General features: G+C 35.1%; 1 pseudogene; it reads left to right on the top strand.

Moving 5' to 3' along the window:
- Window positions 1–228: 228 nt before the first annotated feature.
- On the top strand, window positions 229–26,570 carry LOC100969547 (heat shock protein HSP 90-alpha-like; annotated as a pseudogene).
- The last annotated feature ends 43 nt before the right edge of the window (window positions 26,571–26,613 follow it).

The raw sequence follows: 26,613 nt of genomic DNA, 5'->3' as shown, positions 1-26,613 counted from the left end.
GCCAAGCCCTTGCTGCATGTACCCATGTTCCAGCCACTGGCTCAGCCACTGTAGAGAGCTAGACCATACCCTGACTGCAGAGCTACTCTAACTTTGCTCATGCCTGTGTTCCCATTCTTAGCTACCTGGTTACTTCACAAATATCTCTACCATACATACTATTATCAACTCAGCATTAGGGTTGTCTGTGCTTAGGACACCAGAGTAAATACTGCCCCAATTCTAGAGATGTACTCCTTCTACATGTGCCCATGCTTCAGGCCTCAGCTCCATGGCTACTCCATGGACACATCACTTATCAAACACCAGTGCAACCACCACTGCAAGCAAGCCAACAGGCCAGATTCAGTGCCAAGAGAGATTCTGGCAATCTTAGCAGGTATGGCCACCAAAGGCCTTAACACCCCTCAGTGTCATTGCTGACATTCATAACATCAGCCACTTTTCAATCTTTATCAACAACAACATTATCAATGCTGCACAGAGACTAACAGCTGGCACCTTCATTGGTACGAAAACCACCTCATCTCACCAAGTAAGTGTCCTTGCATACCCCCACAGAAAGACATTTCCACAGAAAACCTACCCTGTAAAGTCTACAAAAGGTGATCACTCTAGCGAATGTGCAGACATCAACTTAAAGCAACAACAAAAGAAACAATATGAAAAACACAAAAGATTTAATAACACCAAAACAACACAAAAATCCCACAGTATCTGATCCCCCCAAAATAGATATGTAGAAACTTACTGACAATGAATTCAAAATAATTACTTTAAGGAAGCTTAGCAAATGTCCAGAAAATACGAGAAATAATTCAATGAAATAAGGAAAACAATTAGTGACCAAAATTAGAAATTAAATAGACTGAAATTTTTTTAAAAAAAGAAAATTCTGGTGCTAAAAAATACAATAAATGAAATAAAAATGTAATAGCATAAACAGCAGAATTGATCAAGCAGAATACATCTGTTAACTAAAAGACATATTATTTGAATATATGTAGTTAGAGGAGGAAAAAGGAAAAGAATAAAAAGGAATAAAGAAAGCTTATGGGATTTATAGGAAAGCATCAAAGAGCTAATATTCAAATTGTAGGAGTTCAAAGAAGAAAAAGAAAGTGGTAAAGGGTGAAAAGCTTATTTAAAGAAATAATAGCAGAAAACTTTCCAAATTTGGAGAAAGTTAAAAATATCCAGGTACAGGAAGGTCAGAACTCTCCAATCAGAATCAATTCAAGTATGACTGCAACAAGACATAGTATATTCAAATCATCAAAAATCAAGAGAACTTTCTAAAAGTAACAAGGAAAAAGAAGCAAATTACATGTATAGGAGCACTAATATGCCTGGCAGTAGACTTCTCAGTAGTTACCTATTCAAAGTGTTGATATAAAACAAGAAAAAAATCTTCCAACCAAGAATACTATACTCTGCAAAGCTATTCCTTAAAATGAAGTAGATATAAAGATTTCCCTAGACAAACAATAAATAAGGGATTCACTGCTACCAGACCTGTCTTACAGAAAATGCTAAAGAGGGTTATTCAATCTAAAAGAAAAGGATACCAACTAGTAACACAAAAATATATGAAAGTATAAAACTCACTGGTCAAAGTAAGTACACAAATACAGAATACTCTGATACTGTAATGGTGATGTATAATTCACTTATATTGTTCGAATGAAGGTTAAAAACAAAGCTTTTAACAGTAATAATAGCTATAATAATTTATTAAGGGATATACAACAAAAAAGGGTGTAAATTTTAATATTTAAAACATAAAATGTATCGGGGTAGAAGCATAGAGTAATTTTATGCAATGAAATTTAAGTTGTTACCAGCTTAAAATAGCTGTTATAACAATAAGATGCTTAAGGTAAGCCTCATTGTTATCACAAAGCAAAAGCCTATGGTAGATAAAAAAAAAAAGACAAAAAGAAAGAAATTAAAGTGAACCTCTAGATAAAGACATCTAATCACAAAGAAACATAGCAAGTAAGAAAGAAAGGAACAAAAAATTTACAAAACAACCAGAAAAAAAAAAATCAACCAAATGGCAATAGTCAATCCTGAAATGTCCATAATTACCTTGAATGTGAATAGATTAAATCCCCTAGTCAAAAGACAGAGCATGGCTGAATGGATAAAGAAACAAGACCCAACTATACACTGCCTACAAGACACTCACATTACCTTTAAAAGCACACATAGATTGAAAGCAAAATGATAAAATAAAAATATTCCATGCAAACAACAACCAAGAGGAAACAGGGCTAGCTATATACTTACCTAATACAATGTACTTCAAGACAAAAACCATACAAAGAGACAAACAGGGTCATTATATAGTGATAAAGTGGTCAATTCATAAAGAGGATAAAACAATTGTAAATATGTATACATCCAACACTGGAGCATCTAAATATATAAAGCAAATATTTATAGATCTGAAGGGAGAGTTAACTCACAAGACAATAATAGTATGAGATTTTCATAACCAACTTTTAACAATGGACAGATAATACAGGCAGAAAATCAATAAGACAACATTGATACTGAGCTACAAACATGAACCTAACAAACATGTACAGAATATTCCATCCAACAGCAGCAGAATAATATTCTTCTCAAGCACACGTGGGACATTCTCCAGGACAGATCATATGTTAGGCCACAAAACAAATCTTAACAAATTTAAGAAGATTGAAATAATATCAAGTATCTATTTTGACCACAATTATATGAAACTGGATGTCAAAAAGTAGAAATTTTGAAAAATTGACATGTGTGCAAATGCAACACCATGCTCCTTTAAAAAAATGGATCAATGAAGCAATTTAAAGAAAATTTTTAAAATGTTGGTACAAATGAAAATGGGCATGCAGCACATCAAAACTTACGGAATGCAGTAAAAGCAATAGTAGAGGGAAGTTTATAAAAATAAACATCTATAAAAAAAAAAGAAAGAACCCAAATAAACAGTATAACGTTAGAACCAGAAAAATAGTAAACTAAGTCCAAAGTTAATAAAAGGAAGAAAATATTAAGTATAAATGAAATAGAAGTATGAAAAACAATAAAAAAGATCAATGAAATGAGAGTTGATTTTTTGAAAAGACTAACAAAATTGACAAGTCTAACTAGACTAACAAAGAAAATGAAGACTCAAATAAAATCAGAAATGAAAGAGGCGACATTACAATGGACATCTCAGAAACACATGGGATCATAAGAGACTACTATGACAATTATATGTCAATAAAGTGGATAACCAGAAAATGAATAAATTCTTAGACAACTTATCAAGATTAAATAATTAAGAAATAAAAATCTGTTTAGGCCAACTTCTCCTTAACAAGTAAGGAGATTAATCACTAATCAAAAAATCTCCTCACAAAGAAATGCCCAGAAAATCATGGCTTCACTGCCTAATTTTATCAAATATTTAAGGAAGAACTGGTACCAATTCTTCTCACTTTCAAAAAATTAAACAGGAAATACTTAAAAATGTATTTTTTGAAGCCAGCATTAGCCTGATGCCACAGCCACACAAAACACTACAAAAAAAAACCCCCAGAAAATTACAAGTCAATATCCCTGATGAATGTAGATACAAGGACTCTCAACAAAACACTAGCAAATCAAACTCAACGGCACATAAAAAGGGTCACATGCCATGATTAAGTAGGATTTATTTCTCAAAGGCAATGATGGGTCAACATATGTATCACTAAATGTTATACAGCTCATTAACAGAATGGAGGAAAAACTGCATGATCATCTCAATAGATGCAGAAAAAGCATTTCACAGTATTCAATACTGTTTCATGATAAGAATACTTAAACTAGGTATAGAAAGAAGGTAACATAACATAGTAAAGGTCAAACATGACTAGCTCACAATAACATCATACTTAATGGTGAAAAATGTAAAGCTTTTTCTCTAAGATCAGTAACAAGAAAAGAATGTTGACTTTCATCACTTCTATTCAACATAATATGGTACATCAGGACAAAGAAATTAGGCAAGAGACAAAAACAAAAAGCATAAAATCAGAAAGAAAGAAATAAAATGTTATCTGTTTGACGATGACATAACCTTACACATAGAAAAATCTAAAGACCCTACCAAAAATTGTTAGAACTCATAAACTAATATAGTAAAGTTGCAGGAAAAAAATCAACCTTAAAAATTCAGCAGCATTTCTATACACTAACATTAAAATATCAGGAAAGAAATTGAGAAAACAATCCTATTTCCAAAGCCACAAGAAATAGTAAAATATTTTGGAATAAGTTTAACCAAGGAGGTGAAATATCTGTACAATGAAAATTGTGAATCATTGATGGAAGAAATCGAAGGATATACAAATAAGTGGATTCATGAATTCGAAGAATCAATATTGTTGAAAATGTCTATAATACCCCAAACTATCTACAGATTCAATACAATTCCTATCAAAATTCCAATGACATTTTTCACAGAAATATAAAAAACAGGCCTAACATTCATATGGAACCAAAAAGACCCTGAATAGCCAAAGCAGTTTTGAGCAAAATGAAGAAAGACATTATACTATTTGAAAGAATAGATAGCCCAGAAATACACACAACTATGGTCAACTGATTTTTGAGAAAGATGACAGAAATGCACAATGGGAAAAGGACAGTCTCTTCAATAAATGGCACTAGAAAAACTGGATATCCACTGGCAAAATGAAATTAGACCCTTGTATCACACTGTATATAATACTCAACTCAAAATGGATAAATAACTTTGATGTAATACCTGAAACGATAAAACTACTAGAAGAAAACATATGGGGTAAACTCCACAACATTGATCTGATCAATGATTTTTTGTATCTGACCCCAAAAGCACAGGATTACATCAAACTAAAAATCTTCTGCACGGCAAAGGAAACAATCAACAGAGTTATGAGACAATGTACTGAATGGAAGAATATAATTGCAAACCATACATCTGGTAAGGGGTTAATTTCCAAAATATATAAGGCACTCAAATAATTCATTAGTAAGAAAACAAATAACTCAATTAAAAATAATAGGGAAAGGACCTGAATAAACTTTTCTCAAAAGAAGATATGCAAAAGGCTAATAGGTATATAAAATGGTGCTCAACACCATTAATTACCAGGGAAACACAAATTCAAACCACAATGAGATATCACCTATCACATATTAGAATGGCTATCATAAAATAAGATGAAGATAAAAATATTCAGAAGGATGCAAAGAAAAGGGAACCCTTGTATACTGTTGCTGGGAATGCAAATTACTACAATCATTATGGAAAACAATGTGGAGGTCCCCCAATAAGAAGAACAGAACTAACATATGGTCTAGTAAACCTACTACTGGCTATATATCCAAAGAAAGTGAAATCAGTATGTTAAAGAGATATCTGCACTCCCATGTTCATTGCAGTATTATTCACAATAGCCAAGATATGGAGTTAACCTAAGTATCCATGAATAGATGTATGGATAAAGAAACTGTGATTTATATACACATACACACAGTGGAACACTATTCAGCCTTAAAACACAAGGAAATCATTTACAATAACATGGATGAACTGGAGAACATTATGTTAAGTGAAATTAGCCAGGCACAGAAAGACAAACACTGAGTGGAATCACTTATATGTGGAGTATTAAAAAAGTCAGACTTATACAGAGAGTTATATGATGGTTAACAGATGCTAGAGGTGAGAGATTGAGGAGATGTTAGTCAAAGGACGGAAATATAAAAAACAATTTATGAAACTAGTGAAAACCTCCTGAACTTAGCCATTTCACAATGTATACATATATCAAAGCATCGTGTTGTACAACATAAATACATAATGTATAGTTTTCAATTAAAATAAATTTAAAAAATAATTTTCCAATGAGCAGTCAGCATGAAATGAACTGGATGTAATCAAAGCCAATAGTGAAAGTATCTCTTCCATGAATTTTTCTCAATAATAATAATTTAACTATAATATATATCTTACTGATCTCTTACATTGTCTAAACACATATTTTAAGATTTGGTATATTTTATCTCAAGGTTCCCTCTAATGGTACATATTGTTAAGCTATGTCTTCCTAGTAAAACTACACTCCCTTAGGAATAAATCTTGGGAGGTTACTCTTAGCAGTGACGGCAGTGATGGCCGAGATGGCAGAGGGGAAAAGTCAGCACTGCATATCTGAAACCTGCAGGGGAGGAGGGGAGATTCCAGCTGCTGTATGGTGTGAACATACTGAGGTCCAGATTTCTGTTTTGTCCAGCCTTCCTATTGATCTGAGAGATATTCACAACTCTTAAAATAATTGTATGTCCTGTTTAGTTATCGAGATCTGGTTTCTATTACTGGCAGCAAAAAAAAAAAAAAAAAAAAAAAAAAAAAAAAAAAAAATGCTGTCCAGTAGATATAATAAAAGAGAAAAAGTGTAATCTTTCCCATTGTCTGCCATTTAACACTGTGACCTAGGAGATAAACACAGAACAATTATTCTAAAAGTTTGGGCCATCAACAGTTTAAATAATTATAACTTCATTTTATTTAATGTTCTTGAATTCAACATCCATAAAACATCCCAAGGAGATCAGAAAAAAATAATGTTTTTCATTCTCTACCATTTTTCAGGTAAACATTCTCAATTGTTTAATAAAATATCAAGTTATTCGTGAGTTACTAGATAGGAAGTTGCAATTATTCTGTATTTTCTCAATCAAGACATAGAAAAGGTATGGTCACTTGGAAGTCCAATAAACTAATTAATCACTTCAAAGGACATCATATTCAAAAATGGAGAAAACATTTTCAAAGACTTTTTTTTATCTTTTGACATGTAAATAGTCATTATAAGGCTATCTTCAACCTAAAAGTTCTAAAAATTTATAAAACCAATGAAAACCTCCTGAGTAAACATAGGAAAAAGCATTTCTGAAATTTAGCATGCAACTACAGAAGGCTCAGTGACAGACAGGGAAGTGAACCATACAGACATGGGCAACGAGGATCAGAAGAGAAGAGGTAAATTTGTAAAAGTCATTGTCATTGATATTACAAAGTCCCAACGTTTGTAATTGCAGACAGAGTCACCAGATTCTTTTTAATTAATATACATGTCTTCATGAAAGAATAAAATAGCCAGATTGAAATGGGATGCACACCAGCCAGGACCAGAGAAGACTGGTAGGGAACAGAACTGGCCTGCAGAGGGAGATAAATGCAGGATAGCTACATTTTCCTGATCAAAATTCCTAGTTACGACCTGCACAATACACTTTTTAGAAGGGACTAGAATTAAAGACCTGAAACTCCATTATGATCATACACATACCTTACGTATATTTTGTTCTATTGGTATACGTTACTTAAATTAACATCTTAGTATCTACTTACTATTCATTCTCCATATGATTTTGGAGTCCTAATAACTTCTAATTAAGGAAATCCCTTTGGATATTAGTAGGTTGGTGCAAAAGAAATTGCGGTTTGGGTCATTAATGGTGAGAACCACAATTATTTTTGCATCTACCTAATCAAAAGAATCTGAAATGGAACAACTCAACAGACTAGTGTGTCCTTCCTACCCCGAGACTAATTTGGTGACTATTCCCCTAGAGCAGGAGTTCCCAACCCCAAGCCACCCACAGGTACCAGTCTTGGAACCCGTCTGCGCAGCAGGAGGTGAGCGGCAGGTAAGTGAGCATTACCGCCTGAGCTCCGCCTCCTGTCAGTGTCAGATCAGCAGCATCACATTCTCTTTCTCTCTCTCTTTTTTTTTTTTTTTTTTTTTTGGTCTCATTTCATTGCCAGGCTGGAGTGCAGGGGCGTGATCTCAGCTTACTGCAACCTCCACCTCCCAGGTTCAAGCGATTCTCAGGCCTCAGCCACCCGAGTAGCTGGGATTACAGGCCTGCATCACTACACCAAGCTAATTTTTGTATTTGTAGTAAAGATGAGGTTTTGCCATGTTGACCAGGCTGGTCTCATACTCCTTGCGTTAAGAGATCCTCCCGCCTCGGCCTCCCAAAGTGCTGAGATTACAGGCATGAGCCATGGAGCCCAGCGGCATTAGATCCTCAGAGGAGCCTAAACCCTATTGTGAACTGTGTATGTGAAGCATCTAGGTTGTGTGCTCCTTATGAGAATCTAACTAATGCTTGATGATCTGAGGTGGAGCAGTTTCATCCCCAAACCATCCCCTCTCCCCTCCCTGTCTGGTCCATGGAAAAATTGTCTTCCACAAAACCAGTCCCTGGTGTTAAACAGGTTGAGGACTGTTACCCTAGAGGTCTGAATAAGGCCCTTTTTGTTTGGGCATGCCACTGTTACATTTTTTTATCCCATTCTTATTACCTTCTTAGAATTTTACTTACATTTATCACACATATCTCATGGATCAATTCCTTAGTTATCCATATAAAATTAATTACATCAGTTTTAATTATTGGAAAATCACACAACCTTCAAAAGAAGGTACACAGTTTCTGATTCAGAAAACAGTAGTTTTCTTTTTACTTTCTTTCACTTTTAATATTATTAATACCAATCAAGACTAACTTCAAGACTTGAGATTCAGTCATTTGGGTTTACTGGCAAACTCTTAAAAGCCCATGCATTAGCTATATTAGGATATCCTAAGTAATAAACAGATTAAATATAAGTATAATATTTAAAATTAATCACTAAAGAAGTTTCATTTCTAGCAATATAAAACTTAATTTCCGGCCGGGCACAATGGCTCATGCCTGTAATCCCAGGAGTCCAAGGTGGGCGGAAGGCAGTCAGGAGATCGAGACCACCCTGGCCAACATGGTGAAACCCTGTCTCTACTAAAAATACAAAAAATTAGCTGGGCGTGGCGGCGTGTGCTTGTAATCCCAGCTACTCGGGAGGCTGAGGCAGGGGAATCACTTGAACCCGGGAGGCAGAGGTTGCAGTGAGCCGAGATCGTGCCATTGAATTCCAGCCTGGCGACAGAGCAAGACTCTGTCTCAAAAAACAAACAAACAAAAAAACGGAATTTCCTCATAAAAATAACAAAATGTACAGATAAAAATATGTACAGCATTATGACTGGATGCATGAGATGGCAATACAGTGAAGAATAGTCAAGACAGGGAATGAGTGAAGGCAAAGATCTAGAGAGGAAAATGGAATACCTGATGATGACCTTGAGCTTGTGGGCATTTTCCAAAACTCAGCAAACTTGAGCATCAGTTTTCTGACCTCCCAGGGCCCTGAGACAGAAAAATAATAGGTTAAGGAATGCCCATATAACTGGTAAACCATTATTCCTGGGTGTCTATGAAGGTGTTTCTGTAAGAGACTAGCATTTAAATAAGTGGACCCAGTAAAGAAGCTCTGCTCTCACCATTGTGGGCTGGTGTCATCCAATCTGTTGATGGTAGACCTGAATACAACAAAAGGCCAGGAAGGACGAATTCTCTCTCCCTGTCCTTGAGCTGAGAAATTCGTCTCCTGCCCTCAGATATCAGAGCTCCTGGTTCTTGGGCCTTTGGCTTAACACCAGTGTCCATCTCCACCCCTCTGACACACACACACACCTGTGGTCCTCAGACCCTAGGACTCTACTGAATTGCACTACTTTCCTGGTTTTCCAGATAGCAGATAGTTGGTGGGACTTCTCAGCCTCCATAATCACGTGAGCCAGTTCCTATAACAAATTATCTATCTATCTATCTATCACCTATCTATCTATCTACTGATACATCTATTATTAAATCCCTGTCCCAAAAGGTCTACATGGTAAACTGTCAGCCTTGAAGCTTATGCTCAATAGAGGAGAAAAAAAATTTCTCTCAAAAGTTTGAAACCTTAAGTTTTTCTACACATGGGCTTGCAAACTAATTCACATTGTCTGAGTTGCAATCAAAAGGTTAACTTAAGAGTATTTTCCTAGTATTTCTGGCTTGGTAGAGCATATGCTTTCTGGATGAACTCACCTTTGCAACAGTTTTCAAATAATTTTTACAGACCAAGTTCCAAAGAAACTACATCCCTTACTGCCCCCAAAAATCAAATATGGAAGGACACTGCAATGCCAGCCAAAGCCAGCAGAAGTGACAATGAGCAAATCTAGACTCACAAAAACATCAGATATGAGAATCATCAGATACATAATATAAAATAAGAATGTTTATTATGTTTCAAGACATAAAAGAGAGTTTTGAAAAATAAGTAAATAGCAAGTAAATTTGAAAAAATAAAATAAAATATGTTCTAGAAATGGAAATGTGTAATTGAAATTAAAGTACTTATCACTGTTAAAGAGCCACATAAATAGAAAATTATTAATTGAAATATGGAACTAAAGAAATGATTATGCATATAGAGAACAACAAGGTAACCATGGAAAAATGAAATTAAGAGTTATGAAAGGTAGAATAAAAGAGTTTAATATGTTCCCATTCAAAAATCTCAGAATGTGAGAATACAGTAAAGGTTGCAGAGGCAATACATTTAGAAGGAGCAGCTGGGAACATTTTAGAATTGGTGTAGGAATACAATTAACATATTTAATAAGCCCAAGAAATCCAAATCAGAATAAATAAAATTCTCATGCAGCTATATCATAGAGAAAGTATAGAAAAGCCATGAACAAAAGATCCTAAAAGCATCCAGAGAGAAAATATTACTTTCAAAAGAGTGACGAGGAACCAACAGCTGACTTCTTTGAAACACCACCAACAATAAAAAAGCTATCAATCAGTCAAGAATCCCATATTTAGCAGAAATATGTTTACAGAATGTAGGCAAAGTACAGACAAATTTCAAAATGGAATGAGAAAAAACCTCATTAATTTCAAATAATGAAGAAAATAAGAGAAAAATACTGGTAAAAATTGGAAGAAAACAGTTATAAACTAAGTAGACAAGAATAAATCAAATTATTTTAATCATTAAAAGTAAATGGACTAAGCATTAAAAACATATTTTCAGGTAAGATTAAAAAATATAAATGAAATTGGGTTTTACTGTGTTTTAGAGACACATAAAAAGCGTAGGTTGATAAGAGTTGAAAGTAAAGATTTGATGTGCAGATATACATATGGGGCAAATATTAATCAAAGAAGACAAGTATAGCTATAATAATGTCAAACAATGATGACTAATTAAAATTGGTTTCCAAGAAGAAACAAGTATGCTACATAATGTAAAAACATTATTGTAAATATTTAAGGTCTCTGCATAATGCTGATAATTCATCGTGAAGTAAAATGATATGAAGTCTGGGTATACTAAAATGTCTCTCAATAGGTAAAACAAAGATTGGAAGAACCACAGAAACATACGGATCCAAAGTCACAATAAAAGATTTTAACACGTCTCTCTAAGAGCAAGCAGATAAAAATCATGACAACCATAGAAGATTATATATTTAAAATGTCTAAAAGTGAACAAAAGACATTAAAAGGAATTTCACAGAAGAAATAATATATGTATATGAGAATACATTTAAGTAGAATTGAAGTAAAAATGCAATTTAAGCAACAATAAGCTATCATTTTATACTGACTGTAAAAAATTTCAGATAATATTATGTGGAGCAACTAGAACTTTCATATGCTGATGAGTGTGTAGATAAACGACTTTGAAAATCATTTATACTCTATGGTGTAAGTGGGCATGTATACACTTTACTATTCAGCAGTTCCTGTCCTAGGAAGAAGTCCCCAGTGAAAATGTTGCACATGTACAGGAGACATTAGAGGCATTTCTGTTACAGAATCAGTCAGAATGGCAAAAACTGGAAACATGAAAATTGTTGTGGATTAATGATGTATAGTCCATGTATTCAATGGAATACTATGCAGCCATGAATAAATTTGAAGAGTAGCTGTAAGTAGTAATATGTTTGACCTAAAAGAATAATGGTCAAAAAAGCAAGTTATAGAAGAATAAATATGCTATGATTTCTTCTATACAATGCCTGAAATATACAGAGTTAAATAATGTGTTGATTAGAATTGGATAGGGATTCATAAAGATGGCAAAGACTATAATAGAAAGCAAAGAAATACCTGCTACAAATTTCAAGAAGTGATTACCTCTGGGAAGAGCAAGAGGGATACAAGAAGCCTGCTTGGATAAAATTTAAAGGGTAAAGTTTTGCTTCTTGGCCAAGGTGGTGGGTGCATGTGGTTTGTATATGGTAGATAATTTTATTTTTTTATCCGTAATATACATTTTCATATAGTCCTGTGTACATATACTGTCTTTGGCATATTGGAAAAACAGTAAACCACTGAAGTAATTGTAGTTGAGGATATTTTTCTGATTAGACTACACTGAGTATATTTTTAGTCTTCAGAGAAAATATCAAAATAGCCTTTACAAGGAATTTATGAAGCACAGGAAAGTACAGGATCAAGAAAAAAAATCAAAACTTGCTCATAGCTATTAAATCTAAACTAGAATATTTCAACCATGTTTCAACTGAGCAGACACCTAGCTAGGGAAAAAAGAATATTCTTCACCCTCAGCAAGGATTCCTCACTGTTGGTTAAATGTTAAATTTTTTTCCCTGCAGGGTACAAGGAATGAGGTCAAACACTTTTTAAGAATAATCAAGTAGTTTAACCTGTGCTATAGGGGCTTGTTGAACAGAACTTGTCTGTGGAGAGAAAATGACAGATTTTTGGAGACTGTTGCAAAGCTGTCAGGTTATGAACAATAATTGGCCATATAATGAGCTTCTCACTTTCATCAAATCCTTGGGCATAGAAACTCTTTCTATTCTCTTGAAAAACAAATAAACCTGTGGCAAAATAAGTACAGCTGCAATAATTGAATTATGAATGGAAAACAGTAAAATGCAATTTTGAAGTTAATGCTGTAACTCACTGTTAAATTCAAAATTCATCTTTCTCTCTCCTCACCAGTGGATGTGAGGATTTGGAAGGATTAGCTTGTTTTCTGCAGTAAACAATCGTTAGAGAATAAGTTAATTATAGCTTGAAAGTAAGAAACGTTTTCCTGAGAGGATAAAATGTGTAACATATTAAGCTACTCAGATCCACTGGGAAGGTGGGCTGCAAGGCGGTAATCTGTTCCCTAGCTTGCATATACATCCAAAGCTAATTGTAAAAGATGGCCATATAATTAAAAATAGTCATGTTGAATGCAATTCAACTGCTTAGTTTAAAAAAATCTAACCATAATTTTGATTCAAAACTTATTTTTTTTAAATTTTAGAAATAAGAAATAACTTATTTTACATTGAAGTTAGCACAGTAATATATTTCAAGTTACATACTTTGAGTTGAAAGCTATTCTATGGTATTTGAGCTCAACTGTTGTCTTTAGATATTTAATATACTGGAATCATAAGCTTTTTTTAACCTTTGCAAGACACCCTTGCATTTAAGATCAATAATGAAATCTACAGGTGTTTTATTTACATTAAAAAATGAAAAATAAATATTTAAAATATGCAAGACTCATATTTACATTTTATTATTCATAACCTCTAAAATATGATTTTTTACTTATAATCAGACCACCATAGGAAACAAGGATATGAAGTAAATCAGAAATCTAGATTCAGACAGAAAAAATTATAGCTGGATGAAATTCCTCTCACCAAAGCTAAATTAGTTGTACTGTCAGATTTCAAATAATTTATTTTTTCACCATCTTTCACTCACAAAATTGTTATGTGATAGCATTTCACTAAATTAAAAATTAATGCATTTGTTTATTCAGCAAACATGCATTGTGAAAGCCAACTGTACTAGTCCATTCTCACACTGCTATAAAGATACTACCTGAGACTCATTAATTTATAAAGAAAAAGAAGTCTAATTTAATCACAGTTTGGTATGGCTTGGGAGGCCCCAGAAAACTTACAATTATGGCCAAAGAGGGAGGGGAAGCAAGGCAGGTCTTACATGGCAGTAGGAGATAAAGAGAGAGAGGCAGGGGAAACTGCCACTTTTAAACCGTCATATTTCATGAGAACTCCCTCACTATCATGAGAACCTCAAAGGGAAAACCGCATGCATGATCCAACTACCTCCCATCAGGTCCCTCCATCAACATGTGGGGATACAATTCAAGATGAGATTTGGGTGAGAATACAGAGCCAAACCCTATCACTAACCATGTATCAGGCACTGCCTTAGGTAGAAGGATAATGTAAACAAACCTAACAAAATGTCCTGACTTCACAGAGCTTATGATTTAGACAGAAAAGATTGATCTATAGGAGGAAAGACATATACTCAACAAATTAAAAGGTTAAAAAAGTATAATAAATGAAATTATTTTTATTTATTTAAGTATAATAAATGAAATGCATGTGTATTCATAAATATATAATTTTCATTTATTTGAGTGTAAAAAATGAAACAAAATGAAATGTACAAATATGAAACAAGTTGAACAGGGACTTTTGGGGTCAGGGTGGCATGTTCTTATATATACAGTGGCCAGGGAAGACCTTACTCACTGGTGACATTAAAATAGAGGTCTGAAGTATAGAAGAGAGTGAGCCTCATGGGTACAGGAGAGGAGTTTTCTAGGCAATGCAAAAGCAAGGTGCTAAAGTAGGAAAGTGTGTGGCATGTTTCAAGGAACTGCAAAAAGGCCAGAGCAATGGATAGGAGGGAGAGAGGAAACTGAAAGAATATGATCAGAACAGTCCTGGGAGGCCTTACAAAATTATGGCAGAGAACTGTGTTTTTGCCCTGAGTATAATGGGAAATCATGGAAATATCCGAGGGTGAGGAGTGACATGATTTCAGTATTAAAGAGATCACTCTAGCTATTCTGTTAAGAAGAGCCAGAATTCACTAATGGATGGTGTGAAAGTGAGGCAGGGGAAAATAATCAAAGATAATTACATGATTAATTCTAAGAAGCTAACTTTGGGACATATTACTTTGAAATGTCTTTTAGACTACAAAGTGATGCTGAGTGCAGTATTTGATATACAAGCCTGACGTTCAGGAGAGGGATCTGACCTGGAGATATAAATTTATCAGTGTAGAGATGAACTTTAAAGCCTTGAAAGTATAAAAATCAACTAGAAAGAGTGTAAGTGGAAAAGATAAGAGAGCCAAGTGCTGAAAACTTCAAATTTTCAAATTTTAAAGTTTAGAGGTCAAGGTACTCAGTAAGAACCAGCAAAGGGGATGGGTGCAAGTGGCCTAGAGGAAGATCAAGAGAGTATGTGAGGCTGTGGTCCAGAATCCATATTTCTAAAGTGGCCTTTGAAGAAACACAATGATATATAAGAGCTGAACATTTTTTATTAGAAACACTTACATGATGATGTCTAGTTATCTTTTAAAAATTGTTTTAATAGAGGGATATGTGTGAGAGTCTGTTGTGATTGTGCTTGAGGTTTATTTCTAAAGGTGATTGAGTGAGAACATAGAGAGGTTAAATTGAAGGAAGTTTCATTACTTACAGGTCCCAAGAGAAGAGGGCACACTACATTACACAGGGCCACATGGGCAGCTAGCAAGATCAGTCAGGATACAGAACAAGTATCAGTGGAACATAGACCAGAGCCTTTAGTGGAGCTTTCATGAGGAGCAGGCAAAGCAAGGTAGATATATTGAGTAAGGTTAAGATTGGATAGTTTGAAAACTTTTTGTGGGCTGTGAGCTGCAGAAATGTTCTCTTGTTGCCCAATACCTGGTCCTGGGGTGATTTAGGGTGGGGGGACTATTGATGTGTGAAAGTTTGACAAAAAAAAAAAAAGAGTTTGGAAACGTGGACTTTGAATTGCTTGGTTTGTATATGAAAGGTGGGCTTGCAGGGAAGTTATTTGCTATCTCTAGAAATTACCTAGCCCTGGAAGGAGCATTTTCTTCTTAAGTCTGCATGGTTCCACTAAGTCAAAGTATTATAAAATAAAGAAAATGAAAACATGATTGCTATGGTTTAAATGGGTCCCCCCAAAAAACATGTGTTGGAAACTTAATCCCCAATGCAACAGTTTTGGCAGGTGTGGCCTAATAAGAGGTATTTAGGCCATCAGGGCTGTTCTTATGAATGGATTAATGCCATTGTCACAGAGTGAGATTCTTATAAAAGGGGAAGTTTGGTTTCTTTTTACTCTCTCTCTCCCTTTTTCTTTCTCTTTCCCCCTCCCTATTTGCTCTTCTGCCTTTTATGACACAGCAAGAAGGCTCTTGCCAGATACCAGCACCCCAGCTTCCATAACTGTGGGCCAATAAATTTCTTTTTATTATAAGTTACCCAGTCTGTGGTATTATGTTATAGCAGCACAAAATGCACTATAACAAAAATTAGTACTGGAGGGCTTGTTGCCCAGGGCCACTTCAAGTCTTTATTCCTTGCATCCCAGCACAGGACCCCTCAGCTCCCTGCCCCAGTCATGTATCAAGCAGGTCCAGGTGTAACTCAGTCCACTGCACTAGAGGTCACAAGAAGTAAGATTTGGTGGTATCCACACGGTGCTAATTTTACATGTTCATAGAGTTCATGAGCTGTGAAGGCATGGTACCTCTACCTATATTTTGAAGATTATATCTGATAGCCTGAGAGCCCAGGAAGAAATCTGCACAGGGGAAAACTACCTAAGAGAATCTCCATTAGGGCAATGCCTAGTGGAGTCACAGGGGTGATGCTGCCCTTGAAAACCCAGAACCGTAGAGCTACCCACATGCAGCACCACCCTGTGAGAGCTGCATGCATGAGACTCCAACCCATGAGAGCTGATGCATGAAATGAGCCCACCAAAGCCGTGAGGGCAGGGCTGCCTGAAGCTTTGCGGGGCACAACCCCTGCCCTAGTATGGCCAGAGGGCAGGGCATAGAGTAAAATATTATTCTGAAGTCTTAAGATTTAATGTCATTTGTCCTGCTGGCTTTTGGACACATTTGGGACCAGTTACTCCTTTGTTCTGGCCTATTTCTTTCATTTGGCATACGAATGTCTATCCCATGGCTGTGCCACAATTAGTTTTTGGAAGTAGATTCTTGTTTGATTTCACAGGCTCGTAGCTAAGGAGGGATTTGCTTTAGGATGAATCGTGCCTTGAGTCTCTCCCATATCTAAAGTAGATTAGACTCTGGACTTTATGATAAATCTATTGAATTTCTTTTGTACCACCTGGTTCTAGATGTAATGAACTATGAAATAATTAACTATGAAGAAATATTCAAGTTTATTAACTTTAAAATAATGAGATAAATCAGTCACAAAAATACAGACTGCAAAATCATTTACCTAATTTAAATATGAGTCAAGGATAAATATAAAGTGTAAATCCATTTGCTCTTTTATACAAAGTAATTTTGTGCCACACATTGAGTGGCTTCTATGCCCCTCAACCCAAAGCACCACCAGTGTTAATTAAATATGCATATTTAGGATTGTGGCTTAATGCCTTGTTTTCTACTGCCATCTTTCAGACACCACCTTCATGAGGAAGAAATGAGGATTTAGACTGTGTCTTAATCTACTTTCACAATCCAGCACCTAGGATAGTGCCTACCATATCCTAGACCAAATAAATATGGCATTGACCATAAAGAGCTAAATTTAATGTGGGAGGAATTAACATCAATATACCGACATCAATATCAACATACAAACATTAGTTTGGGAGAGAGGGGTTAGCAGCTGGTTTGCAATCCATTCTTTCCTTTCATCAGAGCACACCCCTTGGGAAAAGAAAGAAGGCATTACCGGGGAAATCTCCTTGTACACATGTACAATTGCACTTCTGATAAATGTACAAAGTTGCTAGTAAGAGAGTGCTTATCTAAAAAATGCTTTTATCACAATATATTCATTCTTGGATTTCTTAGGGCAAACTAAACTGGAATGACATGTATCTATGAAATTATTAGTAAATTTTGATAGTTAGTAAGGTATTTGATTCTTTTAAGCCTGATTTTACAATCTGATCTCTGTATTATCTCAATTATTCTTAAAGTAATGAGACTAGATAAAGTCAACAGAATCAGATTATATATATAACATAAAATAACTCTAACAGTAGCCAAAATTCAGAAATTAGTAATAGAAGAGAAATAATACTGAAAATAAATAATGAGATAGGAAGAAAACTGAGAGGAAATCCAAAAGAGAAAAATAAATGTTTCAAGAAGAAAGGAGCGTTTATTTGTGTGGGATGCTGCTAATAGTTCAAATTTTTTAAATGCAAACATTTTGCAAATTTGTTATCATGAAAGTTACTGACAAAAGGAATTTTAATGCAGTGGTGCTATTAATTGCTATTATGCTTCACACATTACTACTAGATCTAGATATTCAACTATAAATTTAGTGTCCATTCTTTAATACATAAAACTGCAACTCTTGTAAATACTGAACTAATTAGTAATTACTTCTGGAATCACAACAAGAGGAACAATAAGAAGCAAGAGAGTAGAAACTCAACAAAACTTTATCATGGAAGAATTGATTTCATTTATGCCATATGGGAAGGATTTAACAATTTAACTGAAATTCATTTTTTTTCTTATCTAAGCACTCCTGCTGTTCTAACTCCCTGGCTTCACCACAAAGTTCATCTCCAAAGTCAGCAGCAGCATAACCCACAATACTTCCCAGTATTTGAGTACAATTGGTTTTTATTTTGTCTACAGATGCTATGAGATGTGGACAAGGATATCACACTTCCTGAGGCCTGAAGAATTATCGGTCATGAAAACAGGTGTCTAGGATGTGTCCATGCTCAGTGACAGATCCTGAGTGACAGAGGCACTTGTGCTCTTTAACACATTTATTTTTTATCTGTTTGTGATACATGGAGCTCTCTGAAATGTGGAACCCAGAGCAGAGGTCCCTATGCTTGGATCTGAGAGCATTTTGACCAGCAGTAATCCACATGCCTACCACCAGCTAAAGACACACAAGTAGAACAATATTTCAACAGAGTGTATTACTAGCCCTTCACCCTCTACCCCTCCACAAAATCACAGTTCTGTTATTAAGGACAAAAAGGATAAACATCGGTTGAGAAACAAAACTTGTAAGCCACGAAGAGTGTAATCAAGCCAGAAGACCATCAGGGAATCTCTAGCTGCCCAAATGCAATATCAACATGACAAAAAGATAAAATTTGAATCTATGTCTACTGTGTAGGCAGAATCCCTCATAAGGGGAGAACCTCCTGTAGGTTTAGGAAAAAACAATCTAATACCTTTACTTAAAATAAATAATTGTATATATAGACTAAATAGGAGACCACTCAAAGAATTTATTTACGTAATGAATAAGAAGAGTAATTATTTATTTTCTCCGTGTGGAAGACAGGTTTTGGGACAGAGAGAAAAGGAAAGGTTGGATGTAGGAAAAGGTTCTCAGGACAGAGAAGTTTAAGATAGATGCCATGCCTCTGAAGCAAAAGGTGCCCAGTAGTATATTCTCTGTGATGGGTTTGGTGGAGAACTACACCCAGTATAGTTCATCACAACACATCACAGTGAGACACTAATGCCTCATATTCAATAATGCCTGTGCTAGACAGAAGCTGGCAATTGAGATAAGAATTTGGAGTCATCAGGAGTTCAAAGCAAGATGTAACCATAGAGTCATAAACACTCAAAGAATACCTGGATTATTTGAGAAGAATATAGCTTCCTCATAATAGATGAGATAGGATTCAAGCCATTCTGTTTACTTATTAAAGCAAAATGTAGCCTGGGAATTCAGGAGAAGCTTGAAGACATCCAGGTGGGTAATATCTGATTTACGATAAAACCATCTTTCAGGTTGAACTGTGTCACTAGTAGCATGAATCTAGTCATTTAACTATTTTGTGCTTCATTTCTTATTTTGTGAAATTATAATAATCAAATCTGCCTTAGAGTGTTGTTACAGGGAAAGTGAGCATCATTGGCCCTACTGAAAATTATCATGTTAGATGGTGATTGAATAAAATGCAATTCATATACAAGTATGCCATCTACCCAAAGTAAACAAATCAAAATTCTTAGTTAAAACTCAACTTTGACACATAATTACTGATGTTCAATTAATGACCACAAGTACAAATATTATTTTTAGATATAAAAATTAAAATATTTTGACAAAATGTTACAAATTTAAAGTTAAATATATGAAAATGGAGTTGCTCACCCAGCTATGAACTAGCATTAAAGGATCTTTTGATTCTTCTGACCCCACCAAAATTTAGGTTTGAGATGAAAATCAGTGGACTATATTGTAGATTCTTTGTGTATTTCACACATAAGTTTCTAGTACAGTGGAAACACCACTGGATCATTGTCAGAAGTTGAAATCCCACATCCAACAGTATCCTAGATGCCACTTGGCCTCTGCGAGTCTCCTGGTTTTTGTTTGTAAAATGAGAATATTAGTCCTTTACTGACAGAATTATTGTCAGCAGTAAATTTTTTAAATGTAGTCATATAAGCAAAGCTCAATAAATGCATTTTTAATTTGCTTTCTGCTGGAGTCATGTTATCTTGTTTGAGCAGTTTTGTTTTTACTTTGACACACTTGGGAATTTATGAGTACTCAATCATATTTTTGGTCTAGAAATAAATATTACTCAAGAAGAAAGTATTTCTGGAGTCTTTAGAAACTTTGCTGTGTCATATTTAATAATAATGATAACTTAAATGTGTTCAATATTGTCTGAGTAATTTCTTAGTAATAGTGTATTACCTCATGAAGCAAGTCATTTGAATCCAGAAAAGACAAATTTTTTAAAACCTATAAGAGTCCGTTTCCCTCTGTCCACTGTCTGCTGTCCCCAAGGGCCAAAAACACAGCCAGCCACTAGTTTTCATCAGGGATCACCAAGAAGCTGCCTGTAGAATCCAAATGCTTTTTCTATGCCCATTACCAGACCAAAAGAATTCAAATGAGATCATAGGCCCTTTAACTTTCCTCCTAGAGCAAGTCTAAAGCAGTGAGTTCCCCACATTTTTTGCGTCAGTAATAAAAGTGCTTCTTACACAAAGCTTCTTCACACCTATCTCAAAGTCAAGAAAGCCTCCATCATCCAAAACTCCAAAAGGTAACCTTTCCCCAAGACTAAGGTCATGATTCCTTAGCATCCTTGGTTTTAGAGTTTGTACGTTTCTATTCCAAATAGTCCTGTCCTCCAAACTTTGAAACCCTTTGTACTTGAGGAAGAGAAAAAAAAAATGAACTACTTTCTCCAAAAATTTTCTGGGCATTAATGGATTTATTTCTTTCACCGTTTTTCAATGTGTTCCCCTTTCTCAAGCTGGTACTACATACCCCTTAATGGTGTGTCTTTGATGATTTACAGTTACTGTCCCAGAGGTGGCTAGACTGTCAGGAATACACATAGGCAGTCATGATCTGAGAAATGAGACCAGAAATTGTAGCAGCCCAGACAGTGCCCTCCTGGAAGAGTTGGCTAATGAAGTGAACTGAAATGTCTTACACCTCCAACTTTCAGGATGCAAGTAGAAAAAACAAAGTGGACAATAGCCTATAAAAGCTTTATTTTATGCTCTATTTATTTTTGGAGCAAAAAATGAAGAGCAGAGACTAAAAGCTATTTATGGTTATTTCAAATTTATATTATTTTTTAAAAGAAAGTATATAGTTCTTTTTTAATGGCAGGTTAATCACAAATTACAGACATAGAAAAATTTTGAAAAATCTAATTTCAGCTGCTCATCCCAATTATTCTGCAAACTTTATTTGTAGCAGGATTTGACCCATCTCATTTTAAATTATTCAAGCACCTCATCTCATCACTTTTTAAAAATTGTTTCTCATTTTCATGCCCTTACCTGCAGCAAAATTTGTAATCTGGAGTTCAAATTTCCATTTTCTTGGTTTTAGGCCATTGCTCTTTACTATACCTGAAAGTCTTTTTAACACCAGGGAAACATAAATGTAATAGAGAAATTTGGGAGAAAACAGCAGGTCACCATATGGTAACAAAGGGCAGAGGATAGTTATAAACCTTTTCTACATATTTTTCCTTTATCAAATAAATAATAATAAGCACTGTGTTCATCTCACGACATTCATACTCAAAATTTTCAATTGCTCTCTATTGCCCCTGTGATAAAGTACAATTTACTCTGCTTGGAATTTAAGGCACATTGCAAACTTATTCTTAATTAACATCTCTAGCCTTGACTTTCATTATTTAATTATAGAGAAAATCTCCAAAAATAAACCAATCTCATGACTTTTTTTTAGTCTTTGTAGACTTAAAAAAAGGTGCCTTTTCTCTGAGTATAAAATGTCCCCAGTATAAAAATTTTAAACATGTAGTAAATGACAAAACTGAACAAATAAAGTTCTAAGGACATAAATAGTTAAATCAGAGAAGTACAAACTGCCAATAAACATTGAGAGATAAATGCTAAATATTGCTTGTACAAGAAATGTAAATTATAATTCCAAAAACATGCTGCTTTTTAGCCTATCACATTAGCTAAACTTTTAAAAAGAATTTTGATTAGTTATTTTATACGTGTACATGCAGGCATACCTTATTTTATTGCACTTTGATTTATTGCACTTTGCAGATACTATGTTTTTTACATATTAAAGTTTTGTGGCAATCCTGTATCAAGCAAGATTATTGGCACCACTTTTCCAACAGCATGTGCTCATTTTGTGTTTCTGAGTCACATTTTGGTAATTCTCACAATATTTCAAACTTTTTCATTATGTTTTATCTAGAATGGTGATCTGTGATGTTACTATCATAACTGTTTTGGTGCATTATGAATGACACTCATATAAGACAGCGAACTAATCGATAAATGTTGTGTGTGTTCTTACTGCTCTACCAACTGCCCGTTTCCCCATCTCTTTCTTTCTCCTTGATCCTCCCTATTCCCTGAGATACAACAATATCGTAAGCAGGCCAGTTAATAACCCTACAGTGGCTTCTAGGTTTTCAAATAAAAGGAAGAGTTACAGATCTCTCACTTGAAATCAAAAGCTAGAAATGATTAAGTTTAATGAGGAAGATATTTCAAAAGCAAAATAGGCCAAAAGCTAAGCTCTTGCAGCAAATACTTAGCCAAGTTATGAATGTAAAGGAAAAGTTCTTGAAGAAAATTAAAAGTGCTACTGAAGTGAATACAGAAATGATAAGAGAGTGAAATAGCCTTTTTGCTGAGTTGGAGAAAGTTTTAGTGGTCTGGATAAAAGATCAAAACAACTGCAGTATTCCCTTAAGCCAAAACCTAATCCAGAGTAAGGCCCTAACTCTATTCCATTCTATGAAGGCCGAGAGAGGTGAAGAAGCTGAAAAAGAAAAGTTGAGAGCTAGCAGAGATCAGTGCATGAGATTTAAGAAAAGAAGCTGACTCCATAACAAAAAAGTGTAAGGTAAAGCACTGAGTGCTGATAGAGAAGCTGCAGCAAGTGATCCAGAAGATCTAGCTAAGATCATTGATGAAGGTGGCCACACTAAACAACAGATTTTCAATATAGATGAAATACCCTTTATTGAAAGAATGTGGTACTCCATGGAATACTGTGCAGCCATAAAAAAGAACAAGATCATGTCTTTACAGGAATATGGATGGAGCTAGAGGCCATTATCCTTAGCATACTAATGTAGCATCAGAAAATCAAATACTGCCTGTTCTCACTTATAAGTGGGAGCTAAATGATGAGAACACATGGACACATAGAGTGGAACAACAAACACTTGGACCTACCTGAGCATGGAGGGTGGGAGGAGGCAGAGGATCCAGAAAAATAACTGATAGGTACTAGCTCAACACCTGGGTGATGAAATAATCTGTACCACAAACTCTCATGACACAAGTTTACCTATATAACAAACCTGCACATGTATCCCTGAACTTAAAATAAAAGTTAAAAAAAAATAAAGATACCACCTAGGACTTTCATAGCTAGAGAGGAGGAGTCAATGCCTGGCTTCAAAGCTTCAAAGAATAGTCTGACTCTTTTGTTGGAGGCTGATGCAATTGGTAAGTTTAAGGTGAAACAATGCCCCTTTCTATTTCAAAGATCCTAAGGTTAAAAATTATACTAAATCTACTCTGCCTGTGCTCTATAAATTGAACAATAAAGCCTGGATGATAGCACATCTATTAACAGAATGGTTCACTGAATATTTTATACCCATTGTTGAGATCTACTACTCAGAAGGAAAAATTTGATTCCCTTCAAAATATAACTGTTCATTGATAATGCACCTGGTCACCAAGAGCTCTGATGAAGATGTACAAGTAGGTGAATGTTGTTTTTATGCCTACTAACACAACATCTATTCTGCAGCCCATGGATCAAGGCATCATTTTGACTTTCAAGTCTTATTATATAATAAATACAATTCATATGGCTGTTGCTCCCAAAGATAGTGATTCCTCTGATGGACCTGGGTAAAGTAAATTGAAAATCTTCTGGAAAGGATTTACGATTCTAGATCCCATAAAGAATATTTGAGATTCATAGGAGCAGGTCAAAACATAAATATTAACTGAAGAAATTGATTCTAACCCTCACTGATGACCTTGACAGGTTCAAGAATTTAGTGGAAGCAGTAACTGCAGATGTGATGGAAATATCAAGAGAACTGGAATTAGGAGAGACTGAGGATGTGACTGAATCATTGCAATCTCATGATTGAACCTGAATAGATGATGAGCTGCTTCTTATGGATGAGCAAAGAAACTGGTTTCTTGAGATGGAATCCACTTTTGGTGAAGATGCCGTGAACATTATTAAAATGACACCAAAGGTTTAGAATATTACATAAATTTAGTTGACAAAGCAGCAGCAAGTTTTGAGAGAACTGACTCCAATTTTGAGAGAGGTTTTACAGTGAACAAAATGCTGTCAAAGAGCACTGCATGCTACAGAAAAATCTTTTGCAAAAGGAGGAGTCAATGTGTCAAGCTTCATTGTTGTCTTATTTTAAGAAATTGCCACAGCCACCCCAATCTTCAGCAGTCACCAACCAGATTTGTAAGCAGCCATCAACATCAAGGCAAGATCCTCCACCAGCAAAAAGATTATGACTCCCTGAAGGCTCAGACAATTGTTAGCATTCTTTAGGAAAAATACATTTTTAATTAAGGTATGTACATTGTTTTTTAGACATAATAGCATTATGTCTTAATAAACTACAATATAGTATGACATAACTTTTCTATGCACTGGAAAACCAAAAAGAAATATGTGTGTGTGACTTGCTTTACTGCAATGGTCACTTTACGATAGTGGTTTAGAACCAAACCTGCAATATGTCTTAGGTATGCCAACATCCTATTAATAATGGTTTGCTTATATGCTACACCCCTCTCAGGGCTCACATGCACTACACATATTTCCCTGGCTAAAAAGGGTCTTGGGGGACAGAAGAGTGTGGAGGCTGAAATTCAGACCATGCTTTTTGACAAGCCCAACGCCCTATTAGAAGTTTGGGTCCTTGTTCATCTTTGTTATTTTTGTTGATAACAAACACACTGAGGCATTTCATCTTCTCCAAGGTCACTATATCAGAAATGGATTTTTTTTTCTTTTAACTCATCTGTATCTGTTACAACTTTAAGCAGAATGTGACTCGAGCACTACGTTTCCATCCACAAGACTGGGTCTGAGTTATTTTTGAACAGCTTTATGATATGCTTAGGTAGGCTTATAACTTTGCTCCTCCAAACAATACTTTTCTTTGGAAAACAAGCCCTGCGGAGAATTCCTTCCATCAAGTTGCTTCAGTTTAACCTATTTCTAGAGGACTAGTACATGCAGAATGGGCAACTACAGGGGATGAAAACTTCAAAAAGTAGGTCCTACAAGATGTAACAAATAATTTTCTAAACATCGAAAAAAGAGAAAGAATCCGAAGACAAACCTGAAATTGAAGATGTTGGTTCTGCTGAGGAAGAAGAAGAAAAGAAGGATGGTGACAAGAAGAAGAAGAAGATTAGGAAAAGTACATTGATCCAGAAGAACTCAACAAAACAAAGCCCATTTGGACCAGAAATCCAAATGATATTACTAATGAGGAGTACAGAGAATTCTACAAGAGCTTGACTAATGACTGGGAAGATCACTTGTCAGTGAAGCATTTTTCAGTTGAAGGACAGTTGGAATACAGAGCCCTTCTATTTTCCCATGATGTGCTCCTTTTGATCTGTTTGAAAACAGAAAGAAAAAGAACAATATCAAATTGTATGTACGCAGAGTTTTCGTCATGGATAACTGTGAGGAGCTAATCCCTGAATATCTGAACTTCATTAGAGTGCTGGTAGACTCAGAGGATCTCCCTCTAAATATTTTCCGTAAGATGTTACAACAAAGCAAAATTTTGAAAGTTATCAGGAAGAATTTGGTCAAAAAATGCTTAGAACTCTTTACTGAACTGGCAGAAGATAAAGAGAACTACAAGAAGTTCTATGAGCAGTTCTCTAAAAACATAAAGCTTGGAATACACGAAGACTCTCAAAATCAGAAGAAGCTTTCAGAGCTGTTAAGGTACTACACATCTGCCTCTGGTGATGAGATGGTTTCTCTCAAGGACTACTGCACCAGAATAAGGAAAACCAGAAATGAATCTTAAAGTTGTCTTTTCAGAAGTGGAGACTGACATCTTATTGACAGGA

This window comes from Pan paniscus, chromosome 3 (assembly GCF_029289425.2).
Source record: "Pan paniscus chromosome 3, NHGRI_mPanPan1-v2.0_pri, whole genome shotgun sequence".
NCBI classification, from domain to species: domain Eukaryota; kingdom Metazoa; phylum Chordata; class Mammalia; order Primates; family Hominidae; genus Pan; species Pan paniscus.
Note: the sequence above shows the minus strand (reverse complement) of the source record. Positions and strands in the feature narration are given on the sequence as shown.